Here is a 19,408-nt window from a genome sequence, read left to right as displayed (position 1 = left end):
TGTAACCATCTATGTGTACGCCCATGATGCTGGCCTACTTATGGGGACAGTGGGAACAGAGCTGGGGCTGTGGCGGGCAGAGAAAGAGGCCTTACAAGCTGTACTGTGATGTTCCTGCTCCCCCCACCTCCGCCCCTTTCTCCATTCCCCTGAGTGGGTGGTAGATAAGCTGTGTGGGGTCGGGCGGAACTATCCTGTGATCTTGTCTTTCTGATCGCCTGGCTAGGGATCCCAAAGCCACACGTTTAAGAATTGCTCCCCACTGTGCGTTAGCATTTCTCCCCTCTCCGTCTTTGGCCCCGGTGGCCGGTAGCCACTCAGGACGGCAGGTGTCAGGAGGCACACGTCTTGAAGCCCAGCCACGGTTGGACATGGGGCGAGTGTGGCTGGCAGCTTCGTACAGTGACTTCCGTGAGTTTGTCTCCCCCCCGCCCCCCAGAAGCCTGCTACATCACAGAGTTTTGAGTTATTCACTTCTAAATTAAGGTATACGTCTCTTTTAGAGACGTCCCTGGAGAATCCATCAAGAAGTGCTAGGAAGCTAGACTGTCAAAAACCACAGCGCAGGGGAGGGGCCTTTGGTGTCAAACCCAACGTTCCTTCTAGAACAATCCAACTCGAAGCGTATCCTGTCCCCGGGGCTCTTGTGGCCATGGCCATGCTGGGGCAGGCTGTGGTCAAAGCGACCCTTTGAGTTGGAGACCTCTGCTCCTGGGCTAGAGAACTGGCCAAGACAGGATTCCTGAGTGGGCCTGGCCTAAATCCTGATCCCTCAGAGAGGGTCCCCCTGTGAGCCATGGCCCTTTGCTACGTTGGGTCGGAGGGGTAATAGACAGATGCTCTACATTTCCTTAGAGCCTAGACATAGACATTCCCAAGGAGGACATACCAAACCTGCCCCGCATTTCATGGCCAACTGCCTTCCAGGGGGCAGGAAATGTTTCTTATCCCCTCACAATCAGTGCTGTGGAGGAGGGGCCAGTTTTTTATCTCCGTTTTAGTTGAAGAGACTAAGACCTGACGGGGGCTGGGGGCTCTGGCTGTCTTCAGTGCCTTAGTAGACCCTGGAAGCCACTGCACTTGACAAGCCAGGCTCAGGGAGGGCATTAAGGAACCTGGGATTCTCAGCAGCATGGGAATAGCTCAGCTTCCTCCTCGGCAGACTGGCTTTATCCCCAGAAGGCCACCTGACTGGACCTGGAGACCTGGGCATTTCCCATCCAGCCCTTTTGTTCTGGTTCCGTGGCTGGTGAGGGGTGTGCAGCTCCGGGATTGGGCTTATTTCCTTTCATCTCTTTACTCCTTTGGGCCTCAGTTTCTTTTTCTCTAAAGGGATGAGAGAAGTAAGTGGATTGCGAGATAGATCCCTTGTAGGCTGACACCAGGGCTCATCCCCTGCAGGGAACAGAGGGAGGGTCTGCTGACGGGCGGGGCCCTCGGTACAGGGAGCATGGACTCCGCCATCTTTCTGCTGTCTCGGATCCGGCCTAAAATGAGCCGCTCTCCTCTACCTGCGGGGCTGTTTGACTCCCCGGCATCCACATTGCAGGCCAGGTTTCTCCACAGGGCAGGACGGGCTTCCCAGTGGCTGTTGCTTTCGCTCGGGGGTTCTCACATGGGGCTCCATCCTGAGAGACTTTTCACATCTCTGACTCCATGCTTCCTTGAGTCTCCCTGGGACCTCACTTCTAACCTTACTCACATCCCAGGGGTACATCTGTGTCCCTCCCACATCGCCCCTGTCGGTCACCACGGTCTGACCTGTTGGTTTCCTTTACTTGCTGTTTGTTTATTGTTTCTTGGGTCTGAATGAAAGATGTGTGAGGCACGGACTTTTTTGGGGGTCCGCCTATGAGAAAAATGACACCCAGGGAGTCTGTTCTTGAGGAACAACCTTCGGTAAGCGGGTGCACCTCACACCATCCCTTCGAGTCCCTTTCTTGCGGAGGGTTGGCCTGTGCCGACTGGTGTGGAGAACGGTGGCCCCAGCTTAGCCCTTTGCTCCTGAGAGAGATGTCTTTGCCTCTTAGGGTTAACTGCCTATCACAAACCACCAACTGGGCCCCGGCAGGCCTGGCCCTGGTTCACGTCCCGGCTTCTGACACTGAGTCGGACGCCTCACCCCGACACCTGGCCCCATGGCGATGTGGTGATGTGCCTCGGTGGCACCTCGATCAAACGAGGTGGTAGAATTTACATGCAAGTGGCACACGAGAGGCGAACCCGTGGGGAACGGCCCTAAGGGGACGAAACGAGATCCTGATGGGAGGAGAGCGGCACAGTCAACACAGTGGTGGCTACGTGGCCTTGCTAGGTCCCAGCCTATCTGGAAACAGCCTATCAGATCAGGTCAGCAGGGCCGCTCATAGCAAGAGAATCCCGAGACACTCCTATCCCCTTACCCCCACCCCCACCCCACCTTAATTTCACTACCTTTATTTTATTTATTTATTTGGTTGGTTGGTTGTTTGGTTTGGTTTTTTTGAGACAGAGTTTCTCTGTGTCGTTTTGGAGCCCGTCCTAGATCTCGCTCTGTAGACCAGGCTGGCCTCGAACTCACAGAGATCCGCCTGGCTCTGCCTCCCGAGTACTGGGACTAAAGGCATGCGCCACCGCCGCCCGGCTGCCTTTACTCTTTATTTGCTCACGGTTTTGTTTTGTTTTATCTGCAGTGCTAGCGGTACTGTGCACATGCTAAGCCTTGACACGTACCAGTCAAGCACTCTGCAGCTGAGCTACCACACCAGCCCTCCTCGCCACGCCAGCCCTTCTTGTTGTTAAGTCGGAGGCTCTGGGCTGAGTCAAGCGCGCAGAAAGTTTTCATTTCGTATTCCAGATTCAGTGGCCACCTAAAGCCCACTGTGGCCAAGAGGACTCTCAGGCTGTGTCATAGCTCAGAGGGAAGCAGTCATGGTCGGTTAGTGAGAACCTGTAAGAAGTTCACCTGGCGGGGTTGAAATGTGCTTGCCGGCAGCCAGCCCACTATTACAGCCTGCCTGTTGCCCATCAGCTTTAACTCGTCCCCATATCTCCTTACTTGGGAATGTGTCACACACACACACACACACACACACACACACAGGGAAGGACTCATCGCTCTCCTCAGCACCCTTGTCATTGACATCTGGAGTCTCAGGAGCAGCTTGGCCGTTGTTGTTGACGGTCCCTTATGTCAACCGATGTCTTGACTCCTCCCTGCCCCATAGCAGCCTCACTGTGTGGACCGTGCGAATGCATGGATGAGCGAGTGGATGAGAGAGACCGCTTAGCAAGGCCAAGGTTCCTCCAGGGCATAGATCTCATTCCAGTGTGGAACCCCAAGAAGGCCGCCTGTGTTTGAGTGGACCAGATGAAAATGGTGGATCATCTAAACTGTGGATTTCCACAGAGGAATTGCAGGAGTAGGGATAACATGGGAGAAGGCAAAGTGACCAGAGAATGGCGAGGTGTGTGAGCCCTAGACTCTGAGACACTCAGTGCTCCCACCTGACCCATGCAGTGGTCCACCAGGGGTGAAAATGGGAAACCCCTCCAAGCAGCTGCCGGGATCCCTAGGGTTCTCCTAGATGAGGGTTGGGCAAGATGGACTTACAACCTTTGTCTCCTGGCTTCAGCAGGTCCTAGAACTCCATGAGAAACAGCTTGACCCAAAATGGTGGTGCGTGCCCCTCTGCCCTGCACCCAGGCTGGGGTTGGGGGGGGCAGAGCCAGGGAAGGGGGGCGGGGGGTGGGGCTCTGGGACAGGAAACCAGTAGTCTGTATGTGAGGGTGGGGGTTTGTGCTGACGGATGACCTGCCCCTGTGCCTCCCTCTCCCCCGACTTCACTCTTGGCAGCGTGTCCTCATTGGCCTTAGTTGTCCCAAGCGTGTGCGTGCTCAGACCTGTCCACCTGCCCCCTCTTTTCTCCGACTGCCCTGTGGACTGGCTTCCGGGAGCCTCACGTCCATCCCTGCCACTGAGTATGGGTGCAGATGGCCTGTCCCTCAGCCAGACAGTCACTGCAGCAGAGTTGCCCCCCCCACCCACTCTGTTACCTCTGATATGCACTGCAAACATATTTCTTGATAAATGCTGGGAAGAAAAATAATGAGAGTGTTGCCTCTATTATCCAATTTCTGATTAATCAAACTCTCTTTGTCCTCGGCCAAAATCTATTCATTTCCCTTAAACACTGGGCTGGTGCCAGGCATCGATTTCCTCTGCGATAACACCACGCACGCGCACACACACTCACACACACACTCACACGCACGCACATTGCCAGCCTGCCCTGCCCTGTGGTAGGGACTGCACAGAGGCATTGGTGGGGCCACTCCCGTTCCCCAATTCCACCTGCCTTTTCCAGGGAGCCTCCTGAATATATATCACTTCCCTGCCCCAGCTCTGGGGTTCCTTGATCACCCCACACACACACACCCTTGGTATTAGGTTATGGGTATGTTCTGGGTCAGGATGCATTTCAGCCCCTGGCCCTTAGCCTCTAGGGCTTAGATATGTCTCCATCACTGGCACAGGAAGAAGGTCAGTGCTGAAGGAGGGAGAATAGGCCTATTGGGGGGCTTCGGAGCAGCATGGGGTGTATATAGGGAAGGAAGCAACAGAAACCCAGCCCCCCAAAATTTACAAGATAGAGGATGTCCCCGACTCTGGTGACCTGGTGACTTCTCGGCAGGGCAGCATTGCCACCCAGGGGAAGGGGTGTTCGGATGTCCCTTCTCCCGTCCCTCGCCCAGTCACTCCATGCTGCTTACGTTGTCGATCATGACAGGAAAGAGTATAGTACCCACTGTACGTGAGCTCTGCAGTGACATGTTGTTCTAGAAAGAAACAGTACTGTTAGGTAAGACTTGGATACTCGGGTCAGGGTGATTGGTTTTGCTTGTAAATATGACTGGCAGGGAAGAGACATCTGACCCCCTGGATGTAAGACGTCTCTGGACAAAATTCCACAGACTTTGACAGAGGAGAGACATGGAGGGTGCAGTTGTCCTGAGTTGAGAGGGACCCCTGTGTGATAGAGATTGCCAGGGAGATAAGCTGAGGAGGGGGTGGGGGTGGGGAGGCAGTTGGAGAGCGTGCCGCAGCAGAGCCCCTGGGCTCCCCGGCAGGACCACAACCCCAGCTCCAAACTAAAATGACAAGGGACAGAAAGAAGGCTTCAGGCACAAGAGAGAGACACCAGCTGCCTTATGTCTAAGAAGAAGCCCTTAGCTGCCGGTGGAGCACCATGGGGTCCATGGGGCCGGTGACATCAGGGGCGCCTGTGAGGTCACTGCTGCTGTCCAGGTGGCAGACTGAGTGGGTTCAGCTCGATGACCCGGTTATAGATAGAGTTGGAAGGATCGCAGAGGGGCCTGGGCCTGGCCCGAGGTGCCCCGTTAGAAAGGGAGTACCCGGAAAGTATACGGAGCACTTTGTGCATGACACAGTGCTCCCAGGACCTCTTGTTCATATGGCTACGCTGTCACCGACTGCTGTCCCACACCCATTGTTGTCTGCCGCAGGACCGTGGAGCCCTCTTTTTTCGGGGGGGGGGGGGCGCGGCGGAAATGCTTGTGTTGATCTGCCTCACCCTCAAAGTGCACACAGTGGGGGCTCTTCTCCCTCCTGGGCTCCCTGTGTGGTCAGCCCAGTGCTCTTCCATGGCTGGAACTCCACAGGACTTAGCTTCTTCCCTGATCTTGTCCTGAGCACCTCCCCCCACCGGCTTCAGAGTTTCTCCTGGGTGATCTCCTTCTGCTGGTCATAGTGTAAGAACACTCCACTCGGCCTCGGCCTCTCTTTTGGTTTGGGTTTGGGTTTTTCAAGACAGGGTTTCTCTTGTAGCCCTTGACTGTCCTGGAACTTGCTATGGAGACCAGGCTGGCCTCGAACTCAAGAGCTTCATCTGCCCCTGCCTCCCAAGTGCTGGGAATGAAAGTGTGTGTTACCACGCCCAGCTAGCCTCTGCCTCTTAAGGACCTCACCAAGATTGTTATCATCAAGGTTCAGGACTACCTTCAAGTGTAGATGCTCACAGGAGGGACCTAGTGCTGGCTGGAGAACAGATGCCGAGGCCCCAGGCAGCTAGCCTCAGGCAGATCTCAGCACGGATGGAGTGCACGTTTCTGGGCCCTTCTCAGACCTGAGGAGGATCCCGGAATCTGCACTGGGATGACACTGGCCGTGTGAACTGAGTCGGAACACAAGTGTAAGCGTAGGCGGGTCCAGAAGAGGACTGTGGGACAGAGCAAGGAAGAAAGGGGAAACGGGTAGAGAGGAGGCACACCTCTCCTTCCAAACGACAAAGAGAAGAAAGGGGCCTCAGGAAGGAGCCAGGCCTCAAGAACTCATTTGGAGAGCTTCCGGAACGGGGTTAGATTATGGATGTCTCAGACAAGGGCAGGAATCTGCAGACATCCAGTATGGCGACAGCAGGTTATCTCCCCAACCCAAGGACCTAATTCAACCAGCAGTGAACCTTGGCCAGGCCACAGGTCCCCCAGGCAGCACACCATTTAATGTGGCTCACATCAAAGGCCCCACCTCTTGGCTGTCTTTTTCTTTTCTTTTCTTTTCTTTTCTTTTCCTCCTCTCCTCCATAGGTCAAATTCTTCATTTTTACCCCTTCAGTCCTGGCCAGATCTCCTTCTGAGTCAGTGTTCTCAGTGAAGCTCTTGTCTGGTCAGCCTTGGTGGCTGTGGGCCAGAAGATTACACATGTGGCTGGCCAGAGTCATGGGGATGCAGGAGAGGGCCTCTCCAGTGATCGTACCTTCCTTCAGCAGTGGGACAGTGACAGACCACTGTGACCCACCTAGCTGTAGCGGAGCCATGGGTTGGGCTAGGGGTTGTGTAGGGGAAGGGGGGGTCACTGTATACACATTCCTGTACTTCCTAATATCTACTTGGATTCTAGCTGAGAGAGAGAGAGAGAGAGAGAGAGAGAGAGAGAGAGAGAGAGAGAGAGAGAGAGAGAGCACTTGGAGGTGGCAAAGAAGGAGAACCTGCTGCCAGTTTGCAAGTCAGGGAGGTCACGGGGGCAGCATGGAAGAGCTAACCCAGTGGCCAGGGCCCTAGTGACTCGGTTTGCAAAAATACCACAAACATAGTCATGTTTTCCTAAGCCAAATCAGCAACACGCTGCATTTTCTATCATTTTTCAGACACTTGCAGGGTGAGTGATAAATGAAATGCAAAGTCATTCGCAAGCCTTCTAGAAAACTGGTGGTGAGCAGAGCCCTTTCCCCCCCTGCTCTGTCATCTGCTCCCCGGGTGTATGGGAGTTCTCCAGTCTCCCTGTGAAGCATGCTGTGCTGGCCTGTGGCCACGGCTGCTCCCAGAACAGTGGGTAGTCCTCAAGCACCCTGAGCGCTTGTTTGCCCACCCCTGTGAGTCGGCCCTGTCTGTCCCAAACTTGTTTATACCAGTTGTCCTTAGTATAATTACATCCTTGAATATTACATAAACGGATAGAAGATGAATAGCAAGGGGGCTTCTGTAGAAATCACAGTGGCTGGCTTGTAAGTCCCCAAAAGCTGGGTGTAGTTTGGTTCAGTGTGGGTAAGGCCGTTTAAGTTTGGGCACGGGGAGTCATAACCACCTAGGGTTTGAATACCAGCTGCTTTCTCCGCACACTGGGGTTGGAGAAAGCACACTGAGTGTCAGGTAAGGTGTGCTGCTGTGGTTAAGCAAGGACACTGCTGGCAGTTCCAGAACGTGAGCCTGAGCTGCTTCGGGGAAGAGCTCAGCCCCTCTGCACCGCAGCATGGGAATGTGCTCGTATCTGTATTAAGTGACGAGGAAACATTTAAAGTGCTTCGCTTTTGTTCCTTAGCATTCTCTATAAATCACTTCTCATTAAAGCAGCAAGCCAACAGCCCCATCTTCGATATCAGTGTTTGGTGATTAATGGGTATTAGAAATGCATCTTAATAATTTATTACATTTAAAGTTGGTTGCGGGTGTCTGTTGTTTGTTTGCATGGGGGGTGCGGTTCTGCTTGAGAAGATGTAAGCTGTGGTGTACAGCAGGCGTAAAGTCACAAGAGACAGACCAAGCATGAGAGGGGACTGCTTGGTAATCTATAAGAGCTCCCAGGAAAGGCCAACCCGAAAGCCCCTTTCTCCAAGACAGGAGAGACAACGGGTTCTTAGAAGTCGCCAGGGTCAGTAGAGGGAGAGTCTAGGGACAACCTGAAGGGAAGAGACGTTTCTGGTGTGGAAAGTGGGACAAAGGTCCAGGAACCAGTAAGAGAGGGAGTTTAGACAGTGACCAGGAGGAGAGGACATGGGCAGGAAGGACAAGGGCTGGAAAAGGGGTCGTAGGCCAGGACGATGAGAGGAGAATGGGATAAGGGGGTGGGGCAGAGAACGCAGGGCTAGGGCTGGGGGGAGGGGGCTAAAGAGAGAATGTAAGTGAGGACTGCCACAGGGACCAGGAGGAAAAGACACCAGTGAAGGGCTAGAGATTCAGGAAGAGAATACAGCATGAGAGCCCAGGAACCAGAGAGAAGAGGGCACAGGATGAGGATGTGCCTGGTACAGAATGTGTAGTAAGTAATTAGCTCGGGCAGGGAGGGCTCGATGGTAGGAGAGCGAAGGGCAGAAGCTCCAGGAGGAGGACTCCTGCCAACATGGAAGAGGGAACTAGAAACTTCTAAGTCTGGGGTCTTTGTTGGATGGGTCACCTATTCAGGAAGGATGGTGAGATACCCATCTAAGGGGGATATATGGAAAACCGGAGCCAAAAAGTCAGGGAGGCAGATGGAGGGACCCTGGAATCTCAACAGAACCAGGTCCCAGAACACTCAGGAGGGTCCGTGGGCCAGCAGAGACCTCAGGGCCCGAGGTCCATATGACTGTTGGTGGGTGACCCCATCACCACCACCACAGGCTCCTGAGCGAGGTCACATTAGGTAACGCACTCCAAAGGGAGTGCTGGGAAGCTTCGAGCTCTGTGCAAACATCTTTCGGTCTTGGACCATCTATCCGTCCATCTGTTCTGCAAATCTTTTCACAGAGCACCTGCTTTGAAGGAAGTGGAGAAGGCAGTTGCAGGGTGGGGGGTAGAGCAGAAGCCCAGATAAGCCTACAGTGGGGATCTCAGGGGAGACCACACTCACAGTGTAGTCAGGAAGGGTACCATGGCGGGACCCAGGAGCCCTGAGGCCAGGGCAGGGCCAGCCTACCCTTCCTTCCTGGGGCAAGATCCAGTACTACCATGGAGCCAAGTCTCACACTGCACTTTCAAAAGCGATCTGGAAAATGTCATGTGTGATAGGCACTGTGGGCCTGGAGGGTGTGAAGTAGAACCCGGGAGGCAGAAACTTTTTTTTTCTCTTTTGCGGGGTGGGGGGTGGGGTGGGGTGAGGGTGGGGGGTGGGAGGTGGGGAGGGGAGGGTTAACAGGAAGGAAGGGGTGGTTGACTTCTCTTCCCACGAGAGCAGTTCCTTGGAGGAATTGCCTACCCTGTCCTTGTCCAGTGTCAAACAGAGGGTTGTTTGTTTTGTTTTGTTTTGTTTTCCTCTTTTGGGAAGATGGGGCTTTTGGTCCCAAAATACATGTTGTATCAAACGTCTCAATGAACTATCAGACCTTTTTCTATAGTCACACTAGGTAAGAGGCACAGAGGAAGCCAGGGCAGGGTTTGAGTGCACAAGGCTGTACCCCACACACTCACTGGCACCGCGCGGTAGTGGGCTCGAGAGCTGCCCTTACTCCTGAAGCTCAGTGAGAGCTGAACAGGCACTGTTCAGAAAGGACGGTTCAGCTGGAAGGAAACGTGCCCCTGTCATCCAGATGAGTGTGGGTCCAGCTGTAACTCCACTCACTCTCCAGCACACGCACTGACTCTGCTCAGCCTTCCCAACCGAGTGTCCACTTGACATCTTACACTGCAACGTGGAGGGGCTGGAATACGGAAGTGCCTCTTCCAAATCCAGGGAAGCAGCTGCTCTGGGAGCCTGGTGACACCTGTGGCATCCCACGTGGCATCCACTCCTGCACAGCCCTGCCCAAGAACACTCACCCTGTCCAGCACAGTTTCCTACCCCTGGTGTCAGCCTCCTCAAGAGCCCCTAACCTTTCAGAGGGCTCCCAGACTTTGAGCCCTACCTCTGAGGTATGGGCATAACCTCCAGATTGCCAACAACCCCCCCCCCCTTTTACTGTGAGTTCAGCTTGGGATGTTCTGCTTTCAGCCATTCTTCACCAGGGCTCTTCTCCATCCTTCATCGTGTCCTGACCACTGCGGTGCTGGTCTGTGTCAGGAACGGGCTGGTTATCTTCCAACCACAGCAGGAGCTCCTCGGGACACAAACTCAGCTTGTCTTCCCCGCGTCCCCCTGCGTGGAGCAGAGCGATGCATACGGGAGCTCAAGTCTGAGACGGCAGAGAGGATGATGTATTGCTCGCTTGCCACGTGGATTTGAGAGTGGAGAGCCTCAGGCCCGGGCCTAGATCTAAGATGCTGAGCAGAGCGGTAGAGGATGCCTTGCTAAACGCGCAAGTGCAACTGGGTAGAAGAGGGAGGAAGAGGAGTCTCTGGCCTGAAGACAAGGAGCGCAGTGTGGACGCCACAGCCCGGTAGTCTGCTCCCATGAGCGTCCCGGCAGAGAGGTCCTTCTGTACATCCCGTTTGCATTCCCAGAACCCAGCATCTCCTCTGAGCAAGAGACAGAGTGGCCACCAAACCACAGCAGGTCCTGTGCTAGCCTTTCTTGTGAGGAAGGTAATCCTTTTACATCTCACAGTCCTTTTCCTTCACGGAGAGAATCCCAGTTTGGTGCCGGTGCGGCTGTCCCCAACCAGCAGACACTAATCCTCACTGTTTAACAAACAGCCAGTGACCTCACCTGGCCCTTCTGCAGTCCCAGGCTAGCAACAAAAACACTCCCTTCACATTGTCGTGTATTCCAGATAATTTCTATGATGAACGACTTGGGCTTTCCACTTGAAGTTCTTCTTAAAGTAGGATTGTGTGTGTGTGTGTGTGTGTGTGTGTGTGTGTGTGTGTGTGTGTGTGTGTATAAATCCATTTCAAGAAAAACATTGTAGCAAGTTATACCCAGATGTGGCCAGATTAGGAATACAGCATGGGGTACAGAAGCGGGGGCGGGGTGGTGGTGGTTGATTAAAGCTGAGTTCTGTAGACTTGTAGACTCCCTTGAGGAACTCACCTCCTTTCTTTAGACTTCTACAAAGTCCTGGACCAACCCCTGTGTTTACCCTTACACATGGGCAGGCGCAGATGAGAGCATGCAGGTGTGGGATGGGAGTGTGGCTATCTACCAAGTGTCTGTGGCCACAGGCTTCTGGGCTCAGTTTCCCTAAATACCTGCTTCCCCTGGTGGTTCCAGCTGCCCAAGGAGGCATGCTGCTGCTGTGGACTATGCTGTGAAGCCTTGGCTTGGTTCCAGTACCTTCTCCCCAAGCCCACGGTCTTGTCTTCCCTGGGACAGACACTCCCAGAGGCCAGCCCAAAGCTGTCCTCCACTGTTGGAGAACACACACAGACGACATGGACTCACCCCGGACTGTGACCAGGCATTTACAGTAACAGGTGGGGACGAGATTGCATACAGAGCTGGCCGAGGAGAACAAGTCCATAGCCGTGGGGTCTTGGCTTCTGGGCTGTACTTTGTATTGGGCAAAGGCTGAGATGGACAGAGAAGGGAAATAGAGCCAGCTAGAGGGACAGACAGCATGAAGAAGACTCCTCCTGTAGTCCAGGCCTGGCTTTGGACAAACCTAACAAGAGCTGCTCCGCTTCAGCAGGAGAGAGAGGAATGTACAGTGTTTCAGCTGAAGCAGAGAGCACGCGTCTAGTAAGGCAGGCGTGAAGAGGCAGGAGAAAAAATGTTTCCAAATTAAGAGGGCAGGAAACTGGTTATCAGTGGCAGCCGCAGGCACAAGCTTTTCCGTTTTCTTCTGTTTCTAAAATAAAGTCATGGTGGGTGTCCACTCGGGGACTTCAGTTCCAGGAGTAAGCGAGAGGGTCCATATTTAAATCTTGGTGTGTTCATTCATGGATTCATTCGTTTTGAGACAGGGCTTGCTATATAGCTCAAGCTGGCCCAGAACCCATGATCCTCTTGCCTCAGCCTCCTGGGTGCTGGGACCATGTGTCTGTAGCCACAGGCTTCTGGGCCCTGCTTCCCCTGGTGGCTCCAGCTGCCCAAGGAGACATGCTGCTGCTGTACACTACGCAATGAAGCCCCGGCTTGGTTCCAGTACCTTCTCCCCAAGCCCACTGTCTTGACTTCCCTGGGACAGAAACTCCCTGAGGCTAGTCCAAAGCTGCCCCCCACTGTTCAAGAACACACACAAGTGAAATGGATTCATGAAGAATCCATTCATGGCATGTGTACCACCACGCCCAGCTGAGAACTCATGAAAAGAAACGAATGAGCTCTGTTGGCCTGGGGAAGCCTCCTGGCTAGTGAGTTGGGCAACCAAAGGCCAGCAGTGTGTGAACTGCCCAGGTGCGGGCCCCAGGGAACCTCGGATGCACTGTTCCTGCTAGTCCTTGCAGACTGAGATATGGGATGGCTGTGGAGCTGAAACTTTGTCCCTTTTGCCTGACAGCCGGATGTGAAAGAAGGGCCTGGTGAGCTCAGCTTGCTACCGCTGGGCCGGCCACCCTCTGCCCCCTCCACGTTACAGCATGGTTGTTGGGTGCCAAGGGAACATAGGAAGTAGAAGAGCTGCCACTGTCAGGGCGGAAGGTGACTAAAAAAGTGGGGTGGAGGGTATGGGCAGTGCTGAGGTTCATCCCCACTTGGGGGTACACTTGGCCTTCATGGGGAACTTCAGAACAGGCCAGGGTCAGGCAGGTGCAAGCAACCCCAGAGTAGCTCCCGTGGGTTAGAAAGGACTTCGTGATGGGGACTCTTGATTCTACCTCAAGACCTGTAACCACATACACTGATGCTCCCCACACAGAGACTGGAGACACCCCAGGCCAGATATTTTGCCTGGGGTACAAGACAGTGGGACTTCTCATGTACTCAAGGTGTGTGGTATTTGGGGACATTTAGTAGCCCAACTGTGTGTCAGGATGCAGCCTCACTACTTTGATGTATCCTGGGCTTTGGCTAGCCACCACCTTTTGGGGGGTTCCACTCACCGTAGCTAACAGTCTTGGGTCTCGGGTATGACCATTTCTCCATCCATTCAGCCTGAGTGTAAACCCTCAGGGGACCTACATATCTCCCCAGCAAGAAGCTCTGTGTTGAGAGGGAGTGTCTGGGCAAATCTGCTGCTGTCCTGGATCAACCTTTCTAGTGGTCTAGGTTCAGCACGAGGCAGGCCTGCCTGAGGAACTGGCAAGGATGGTAGCAGGTAACCAGGGATCTAGACAGGTAGGGGCCAGGCTGCTTGTCCGTGAGAAACTAGGACGTGGTAGTGAGGGATCCTGGCCTCTAGGCCAATAGATACCTTCCTACTCTGGAGTCACCTAGCTTGGACAGAGACACTCGGTGACTTGGGTCCGGTCTGCCTTTCCAGTGCTCTTGAGGGGCCAGCTCACTGACCGTTGCAGAGTAGGTCCTGAGAGAGGAGTTTGGGGGGACAGCCAGGGGTAGATACAGACCAGAAGCTGGCACAACCCAGCACTGTCTCAGTGGGCTCTGGCCGCCATGGGTATCGGTGTTGTACTGTCCAGGTCCTCTGCCTCGGAGGGAATGTGTCAAGCCTCCAGGGACTGTGAGCTACAGGGAGAGACCAAGGGGGGCAGCGGTAACTGGTGTAGAGGGTGTCCAAGATGCAGAGATCCTTAGAGAAGTGACACTGTCTATGTCTCTGGCCTGGCTCGGGGTTGTCACTTGATATCTTTTCCAGGACAGAGAGGGTCGTATTTAGGAAGGGGCAGCATACAGTGAAGGTAGGCTGATCAAGTAGTGAGTAGATGCCAGGGTCAGACACTCCAGACCAGTGGTTCTTAATCTTCCTAATGCTGTGACCTTTTCATACGGTTCCTTATGTCATGGTGACCCCCAACCATAAAATTATTTGGTTGCTACTTGATAACTGTAATTTTGCTACTAATATAAATATCTGATATGTAGGATATCTGACATGTGACACCCCCCCCAAAGGGGTCTCAACCCATGGGTTGAGAACCGCTGCTCTAGACTCGGGCGGGTATGGAGGGTCTTAAAAAAGACGGTTGGTACTTGTGATAGAGTCCGAGCACGGACTGGCAGTTCTGGCTTTGGAACTGAAAGGAACGCGGACCTCTCGTAGCGGATTCCCCGGGTGGGGTCAGGGTTTGCACACCGGTCTTTGCACACAGTGGCGTGATTGAGGCCAGCGTGGAGCTTGCTTGTAAAGAGCTGGGGGCCATGGAAGACTAGCTGCCCCAAACTGCTGGGCAGGGACAGAGTCGTCACGTTCTACACGCCTCCAGCTGCGTGCATCTGACGGAGGGCTGGGACGGACTTGCCGGTACTGACTGATGGATACGGTCCACACAGCTGTACTGAGGTCCCACACTCCAAGGAGAGTTGACTGTTGCCCTTGTGCCTACCATTTTTCTCCCAGCATCTCTTCTCCGATAGTGGCCCTGCCTCTCGGCCTTGCTGGACAGACAGTCCTTGGGACGCCCCATCCCCTCCCTGCTCCCACCCAGCCACCACTCCATCACTGCCCTGCGGCTCATCTTAGAGAACCACCTGCAGTGTCTACCTGTCCCATCCGCTTGCCACTTGTCCCCCCTCCACATCATGGCCCTCTCACCTGGAGTCTGTACACGGGAGCTTTTCCTAGGATGTTCTGACACCGTGGTATCATCCCAGCCCTAGCTGGCTTTTGACTTGCCATTGGGCCAACACTTCGGCTGTCCTTCCAGCCCCTCGCACGGGTACCTCAGCCTTCACCAGCATCTCCCTCGGCCTCGGATGCCTACCTGCCTGCTCCTCTACCACTGGCTTGCAGTCGTGTCTCCCCCGCTAGGAGGCCAGCCTTGCCCACCTTTGCAGACTGGCTGCCTGTGCGCTCTGCCTTTGACCTTCCCCTCCTAACGGGAGCTCCATTTTTACAGTAAACTTTGCCACCTCGTCCCTTGCTGTTGTTTATGCCCTGTCTATGGTCTGACTCCTGTCGTCTTTCCCCGAGTAAATTTAGGGACCTGGTCTTTGCCTTAGCCAATGCACAGACAGCCCGAGCTCCAAGCTCCGAGCCACAGCTTCACATGTAAGTGTGAGATAATGCACTGGCTGGTTTCCCCAGCCTTTTCTTCGCCACTGCGCCGAAGCTGGTCCCTCCTGTCCATGGCCACCCTGCTTTGAGGATTCCAGGATACCATGTGGAACTGCACACAGACACGCACCTGCCCCATCCCGTGGACCATCTTCACTGCTACTTAAGCAGGTACACACACACACATACATACACATGCACACACGCACAAACATACAAACACACATACACATAAGCGCATGCGGGTCATTGTCACAAACATGCATCTGCACACACAGCTTCAAACCGTTTTCTTGTTTCTCTTTGATGAAGGAAAAGCGAGAGTCTAGCTAGGCTTCTCTTCTGCTGTGCCCCTTCCTCTCACCTGGGACTTTTCTCATCTCCGATGAGGCCCTTTGACCTCCTCCCTTCAGTTCCGCAGTGATTGTGGCTCGTCTCTCCTGTCCACACCCACACATTCCAAACCTTTGTACAAGCCTCCTCCCTGCCTAGTACTTCTGTTATTTCTAGCCATACCCAAGGACACCGTGCTGGCAGATCCTGGGTGTCAGTCACCCTGGGAACTCGAGCAGTTTCTGGGCCAGGAAACATCAAACTGTGTGGTCGCCCACTGAGCCTCTGCCTCTGTCCAGATGACATCAGACTCCATTCTGAGATGGGAGGGGTCCCTCAAGACCCAGTAAAATCCAGGTAGACTCGGAGAGAGGGCTGACGGGAGCCCGACCTCAGTAGGTAGGACTGGCTGAGGTTCCCTTTAGAGCATAGCCGGACTTCTGCATCCATCATCATCTCCCAGTCCCACTACTCTGGCACTCGCCCAAGTGTGACCAGACCCCACAGAGGTGCGAAAAGAATTCTGGGAAGGGTCATCAGCTTGTTTGCTTGGGGTATCTGGTACCCTGGTGATCTAGCAGAGGGTGACTCCACCGTGCCATCACTGTGACAGTTGCTTGCCATGTCCCCATGATACGAGCTCGCTGCCCGACCACAGTTTCCCCTTTATTCCCTCACTGCCCTCTAGCAACCAATGCCTACTTATCAAGGACCAGCCCTTGGCTTTGGGTTCCTAGACAGCAACAGATAGGGCTCTCAGCTGGCAGCCTGCTGCCCCCAAGCATGCTCCCCCAGTTCCCCTGCAGCCTCGTGGTGATGAAACACATTTCCTGAAGCTCGGATCACATGTCCATCAACAGAGAAACCTCTTCGCCCACCGCTTGAGACCAAAGGCCAGGCTGCTTCTCTTTATTCTCAAGATCCAGTGCTGGGGAGGGGGGTTCACCAGGGCAGGAACAGGATGGACAGTTAAGGGTAGGCACCGTGCATTGGTGCCCTGCCTGCTCACAACCACGGTCTCCTCTCAGTTCCCCAGGGGTCCGCCTTTCTCCCGCACCACACAGTTTCCCCAGTCCTGAGGAGACCTCTGCCTGACAAGAGACACGCAGAGCAGACAGACAGACACAGTGCAAAAGCAGCAGCAACATGGAGGGGAGGTTCCTCACTCATGTGAGCTGACCTACAAAAAGCAGGCAGAGTTCCAGCAAGAGATACCTAAAGCAGGAGTAGCCAACGAGAGCGTGGAGCCTAGAGCAAGCAGGACCTGACAAGACGGGATCTTCTGTTCAGACGCAACTCTGGACCAAGGCAGGGGACTGCCCCACTACCCCTCGGGAATTGGAACCCCCTACCAAGACTCGGGTCACCTGTCTAGACTAGGCCATGTGCTGAAAGTGGGGTCACTGTAACCCGTCCCCAGGATCCTACTTTTCTTGGCAGTGGTTTGGGAGGCTCATTTAGCAGGACCGTGTTCTCCGGATGACCTTTGCCACTAACGCCATCCAGATAAAAGAGAACCAGCCAGTGAGGCCTGGCTATACCTTTGACTTTTAAAACACTAGAGAACATGGTGTGAACAAGGAACACCCTCAGCCAGGCCTTGGGAGAGAGGGTGAAATGGCAGGAAAATGGCATTGGCCCCAGTGCACCCCCATTGCTTCACCCAGCGGCGGCTAGAAAGGCTTCCTGGAAAGATGTTCCCCCCCACACACACACACACAGCAGGCTGAAGATGGTAGACACCCCTGTACCCTGGGGCGGGGCGGGGGTGGGGGGCTGTCAGGTCATCAGTGTGCAGGGAGAGACTCAGGCAAGCCCTAGTGTGATGAGAGACGGGGCCTTACCGGTGCCATGGCATTTGCTTACAAACCCCTAATGAAAGTTCATTAAAGGAAATGTAGGTGATGAGGTAAAATGCACAGCAGAGACTCCCCTGGAACTCTTTACTGCTGGGAAGTGGCTCCAGTGCGCATGTGCGCATGTGCTGTCTGTGTGCCACCATTGAGCGCGTGCATCTCAAGGCTTCCGTTCTCAGACATCCCGGGATAATCTGAATGACGTCTAATCACTACTCCGAGCAGCTCTGCCTCTGGGGTGTCTCTGGCACACTCCTTCGTGGCTGCTCAGGCGGGACTGCCGAGAAGTGGAGAAGTCCCTTAACCTCCCCTTCCTTCCCTTCCTCCTCCTACTCCAGCACCCGCTTGGGGGCCACTGTGCACTGAGCACTGCTCTGCTCGTGGTGGCGGTGAAGCGGGGGGGGGGGGGGGGGGGGGGGGGGGAGGGGGGGGGTGCCTCACTTAGCGCTCTTTGCCAGGGGAAGAGGGCAGGCAGCATCAGGACAGAAGGTCATGCATGTCACACAGCAGCCGAGGGCAGCTGTGGAGGCAGCGGTGAGGAGAGGGCAGGGGAATAGATGGATTCCGGCTGAGGAGGTAACGATATCACGATGATGTGACCGAAACGGTGGGGTGGTAACTGCTACGGGCTGGTACTTGCAGAGTACTAGGCTCTCTGCTAGATGCTCTGTTCCTCCCAGATACCTGTGAGCACGAGGGACAAGCTCAGAGATGTGGAGTAAATTACCCAAGGTGCTGAGAGGCAACGGGGTACCCGGCCAAAAGCTGTGTGAAGAGTGAGATTCACACCCTGAAGACCCGAGGCCACAGCCGCTGGAGAAAGTCAGAACCGTGGGTCTGGTGTGGGTAGGACAGAGAGGGGCACAGTATGGGGCCTGGGCTGCCATTTCCAAAGGGTCCAAGTCAGATGGGGAAGGAGCACACGGGTGGCTGGGTAGGTTGAGTCTCAGATTCTGGTCACCCCTAGGAGTGCAGGCAGAGGGAGGCTCTTGTCTAGATTTAGAGCTCTGTCTGCCTTGGGCCTTCGACCCCAGAGCCTGCTATCAGGGACGGGGACATCAGCTAGGTTATAAAGTACCTGTGGCACAATAGCCCAGCAAAGACAGATCAGAAGAAAGAAGGCAGGAGATGTGTCATGGCAGGGGGCCGCCCTGGGCTCCCTCCCAGTCAGCGGCAGAACTGAGCCCCCTGCTGGAGAAGACCTGTCCCAGTCACCCAGCAGGTCAGGGAGGTATCTAGTAGGTAACCTTCCCCCTAGTGGTCAACAGGTGTCACTGGCTCCAGCTGTGAGTCCAGCTGTTCCTCATTAGCACTCTGGCCCAGATAGGATCTGTGAAAGATTCAGCCTGAACCTAGCTAGGACCTGAGCAGAGCAGCCGTGCCTGGACTTGGAGATTCCCAGTTTTCTGAGAGCCTCCCTATCCTCCCTTGCCTCCCTAGACAGATTATCACCGTATCGCCCCGATTTGCAGGCCTTGGCCATCCCTTAAAAACTGTGCCCAGCTATTGCTCGCTCAGGACCCTATGGTACCCCCCATCTGCTGATTCCCCCTGGAAAGGACAGCGGGGCCAGAGCTCCGTCCAGACACATGATACACACTCTCTGCATCTGGCCCTGTGTCTTAAGGAGTGAAAGTTGGGAGATAGCCCATTTTCCCTGGCTTCCTTCAGGCGGTGGGGGGGACACAGCCAGGGCTGCACTGTAAAGCAGAACAGGGCTGAGCTCCCTCTGTGTCCTGGAATAGTGGACACCCGCAGCGGGGGTCATACTGTGGAGCCCCAATCAGACACACAGACTCAGAGGGCACAAGGTCAACAGGGTCCAGGAGGCAAGAAGAAGTGAATCCATGAGGGGTAGGGGTGGGCAGCATGCAGGAACTTTGCACAGCTCACTCCTGTCCCCCCTGCACCTGGCGTCAAGCAGATTGGCCGAGTGGAAGGCACTGGCCAAGCATATTTGTTTTGCTGTGGGTTGGGCACTGACCCTGAAGCACTTAAGGGGCTGGGAAGTTGATGAACCGTTGTGGTGTTTCCTGAGGC

At 54.7% G+C, this 19,408-nt stretch overlaps 1 protein-coding gene across 1 annotated transcript in view; it reads right to left on the bottom strand.

Moving 5' to 3' along the window:
- Nucleotides 1-19,408, bottom strand: part of Rsph14 (radial spoke head 14 homolog) — a 78,204-nt gene that overhangs the window by 13,886 nt on the left and 44,910 nt on the right. The gene's annotated exons all lie outside the window — the stretch shown is intronic.

This window comes from Peromyscus eremicus, chromosome 16_21 (genome assembly GCF_949786415.1).
Source record: "Peromyscus eremicus chromosome 16_21, PerEre_H2_v1, whole genome shotgun sequence".
In the NCBI taxonomy this organism is placed as follows: Eukaryota; Metazoa; Chordata; class Mammalia; order Rodentia; family Cricetidae; genus Peromyscus; species Peromyscus eremicus.
Note: the sequence above shows the minus strand (reverse complement) of the source record. Positions and strands in the feature narration are given on the sequence as shown.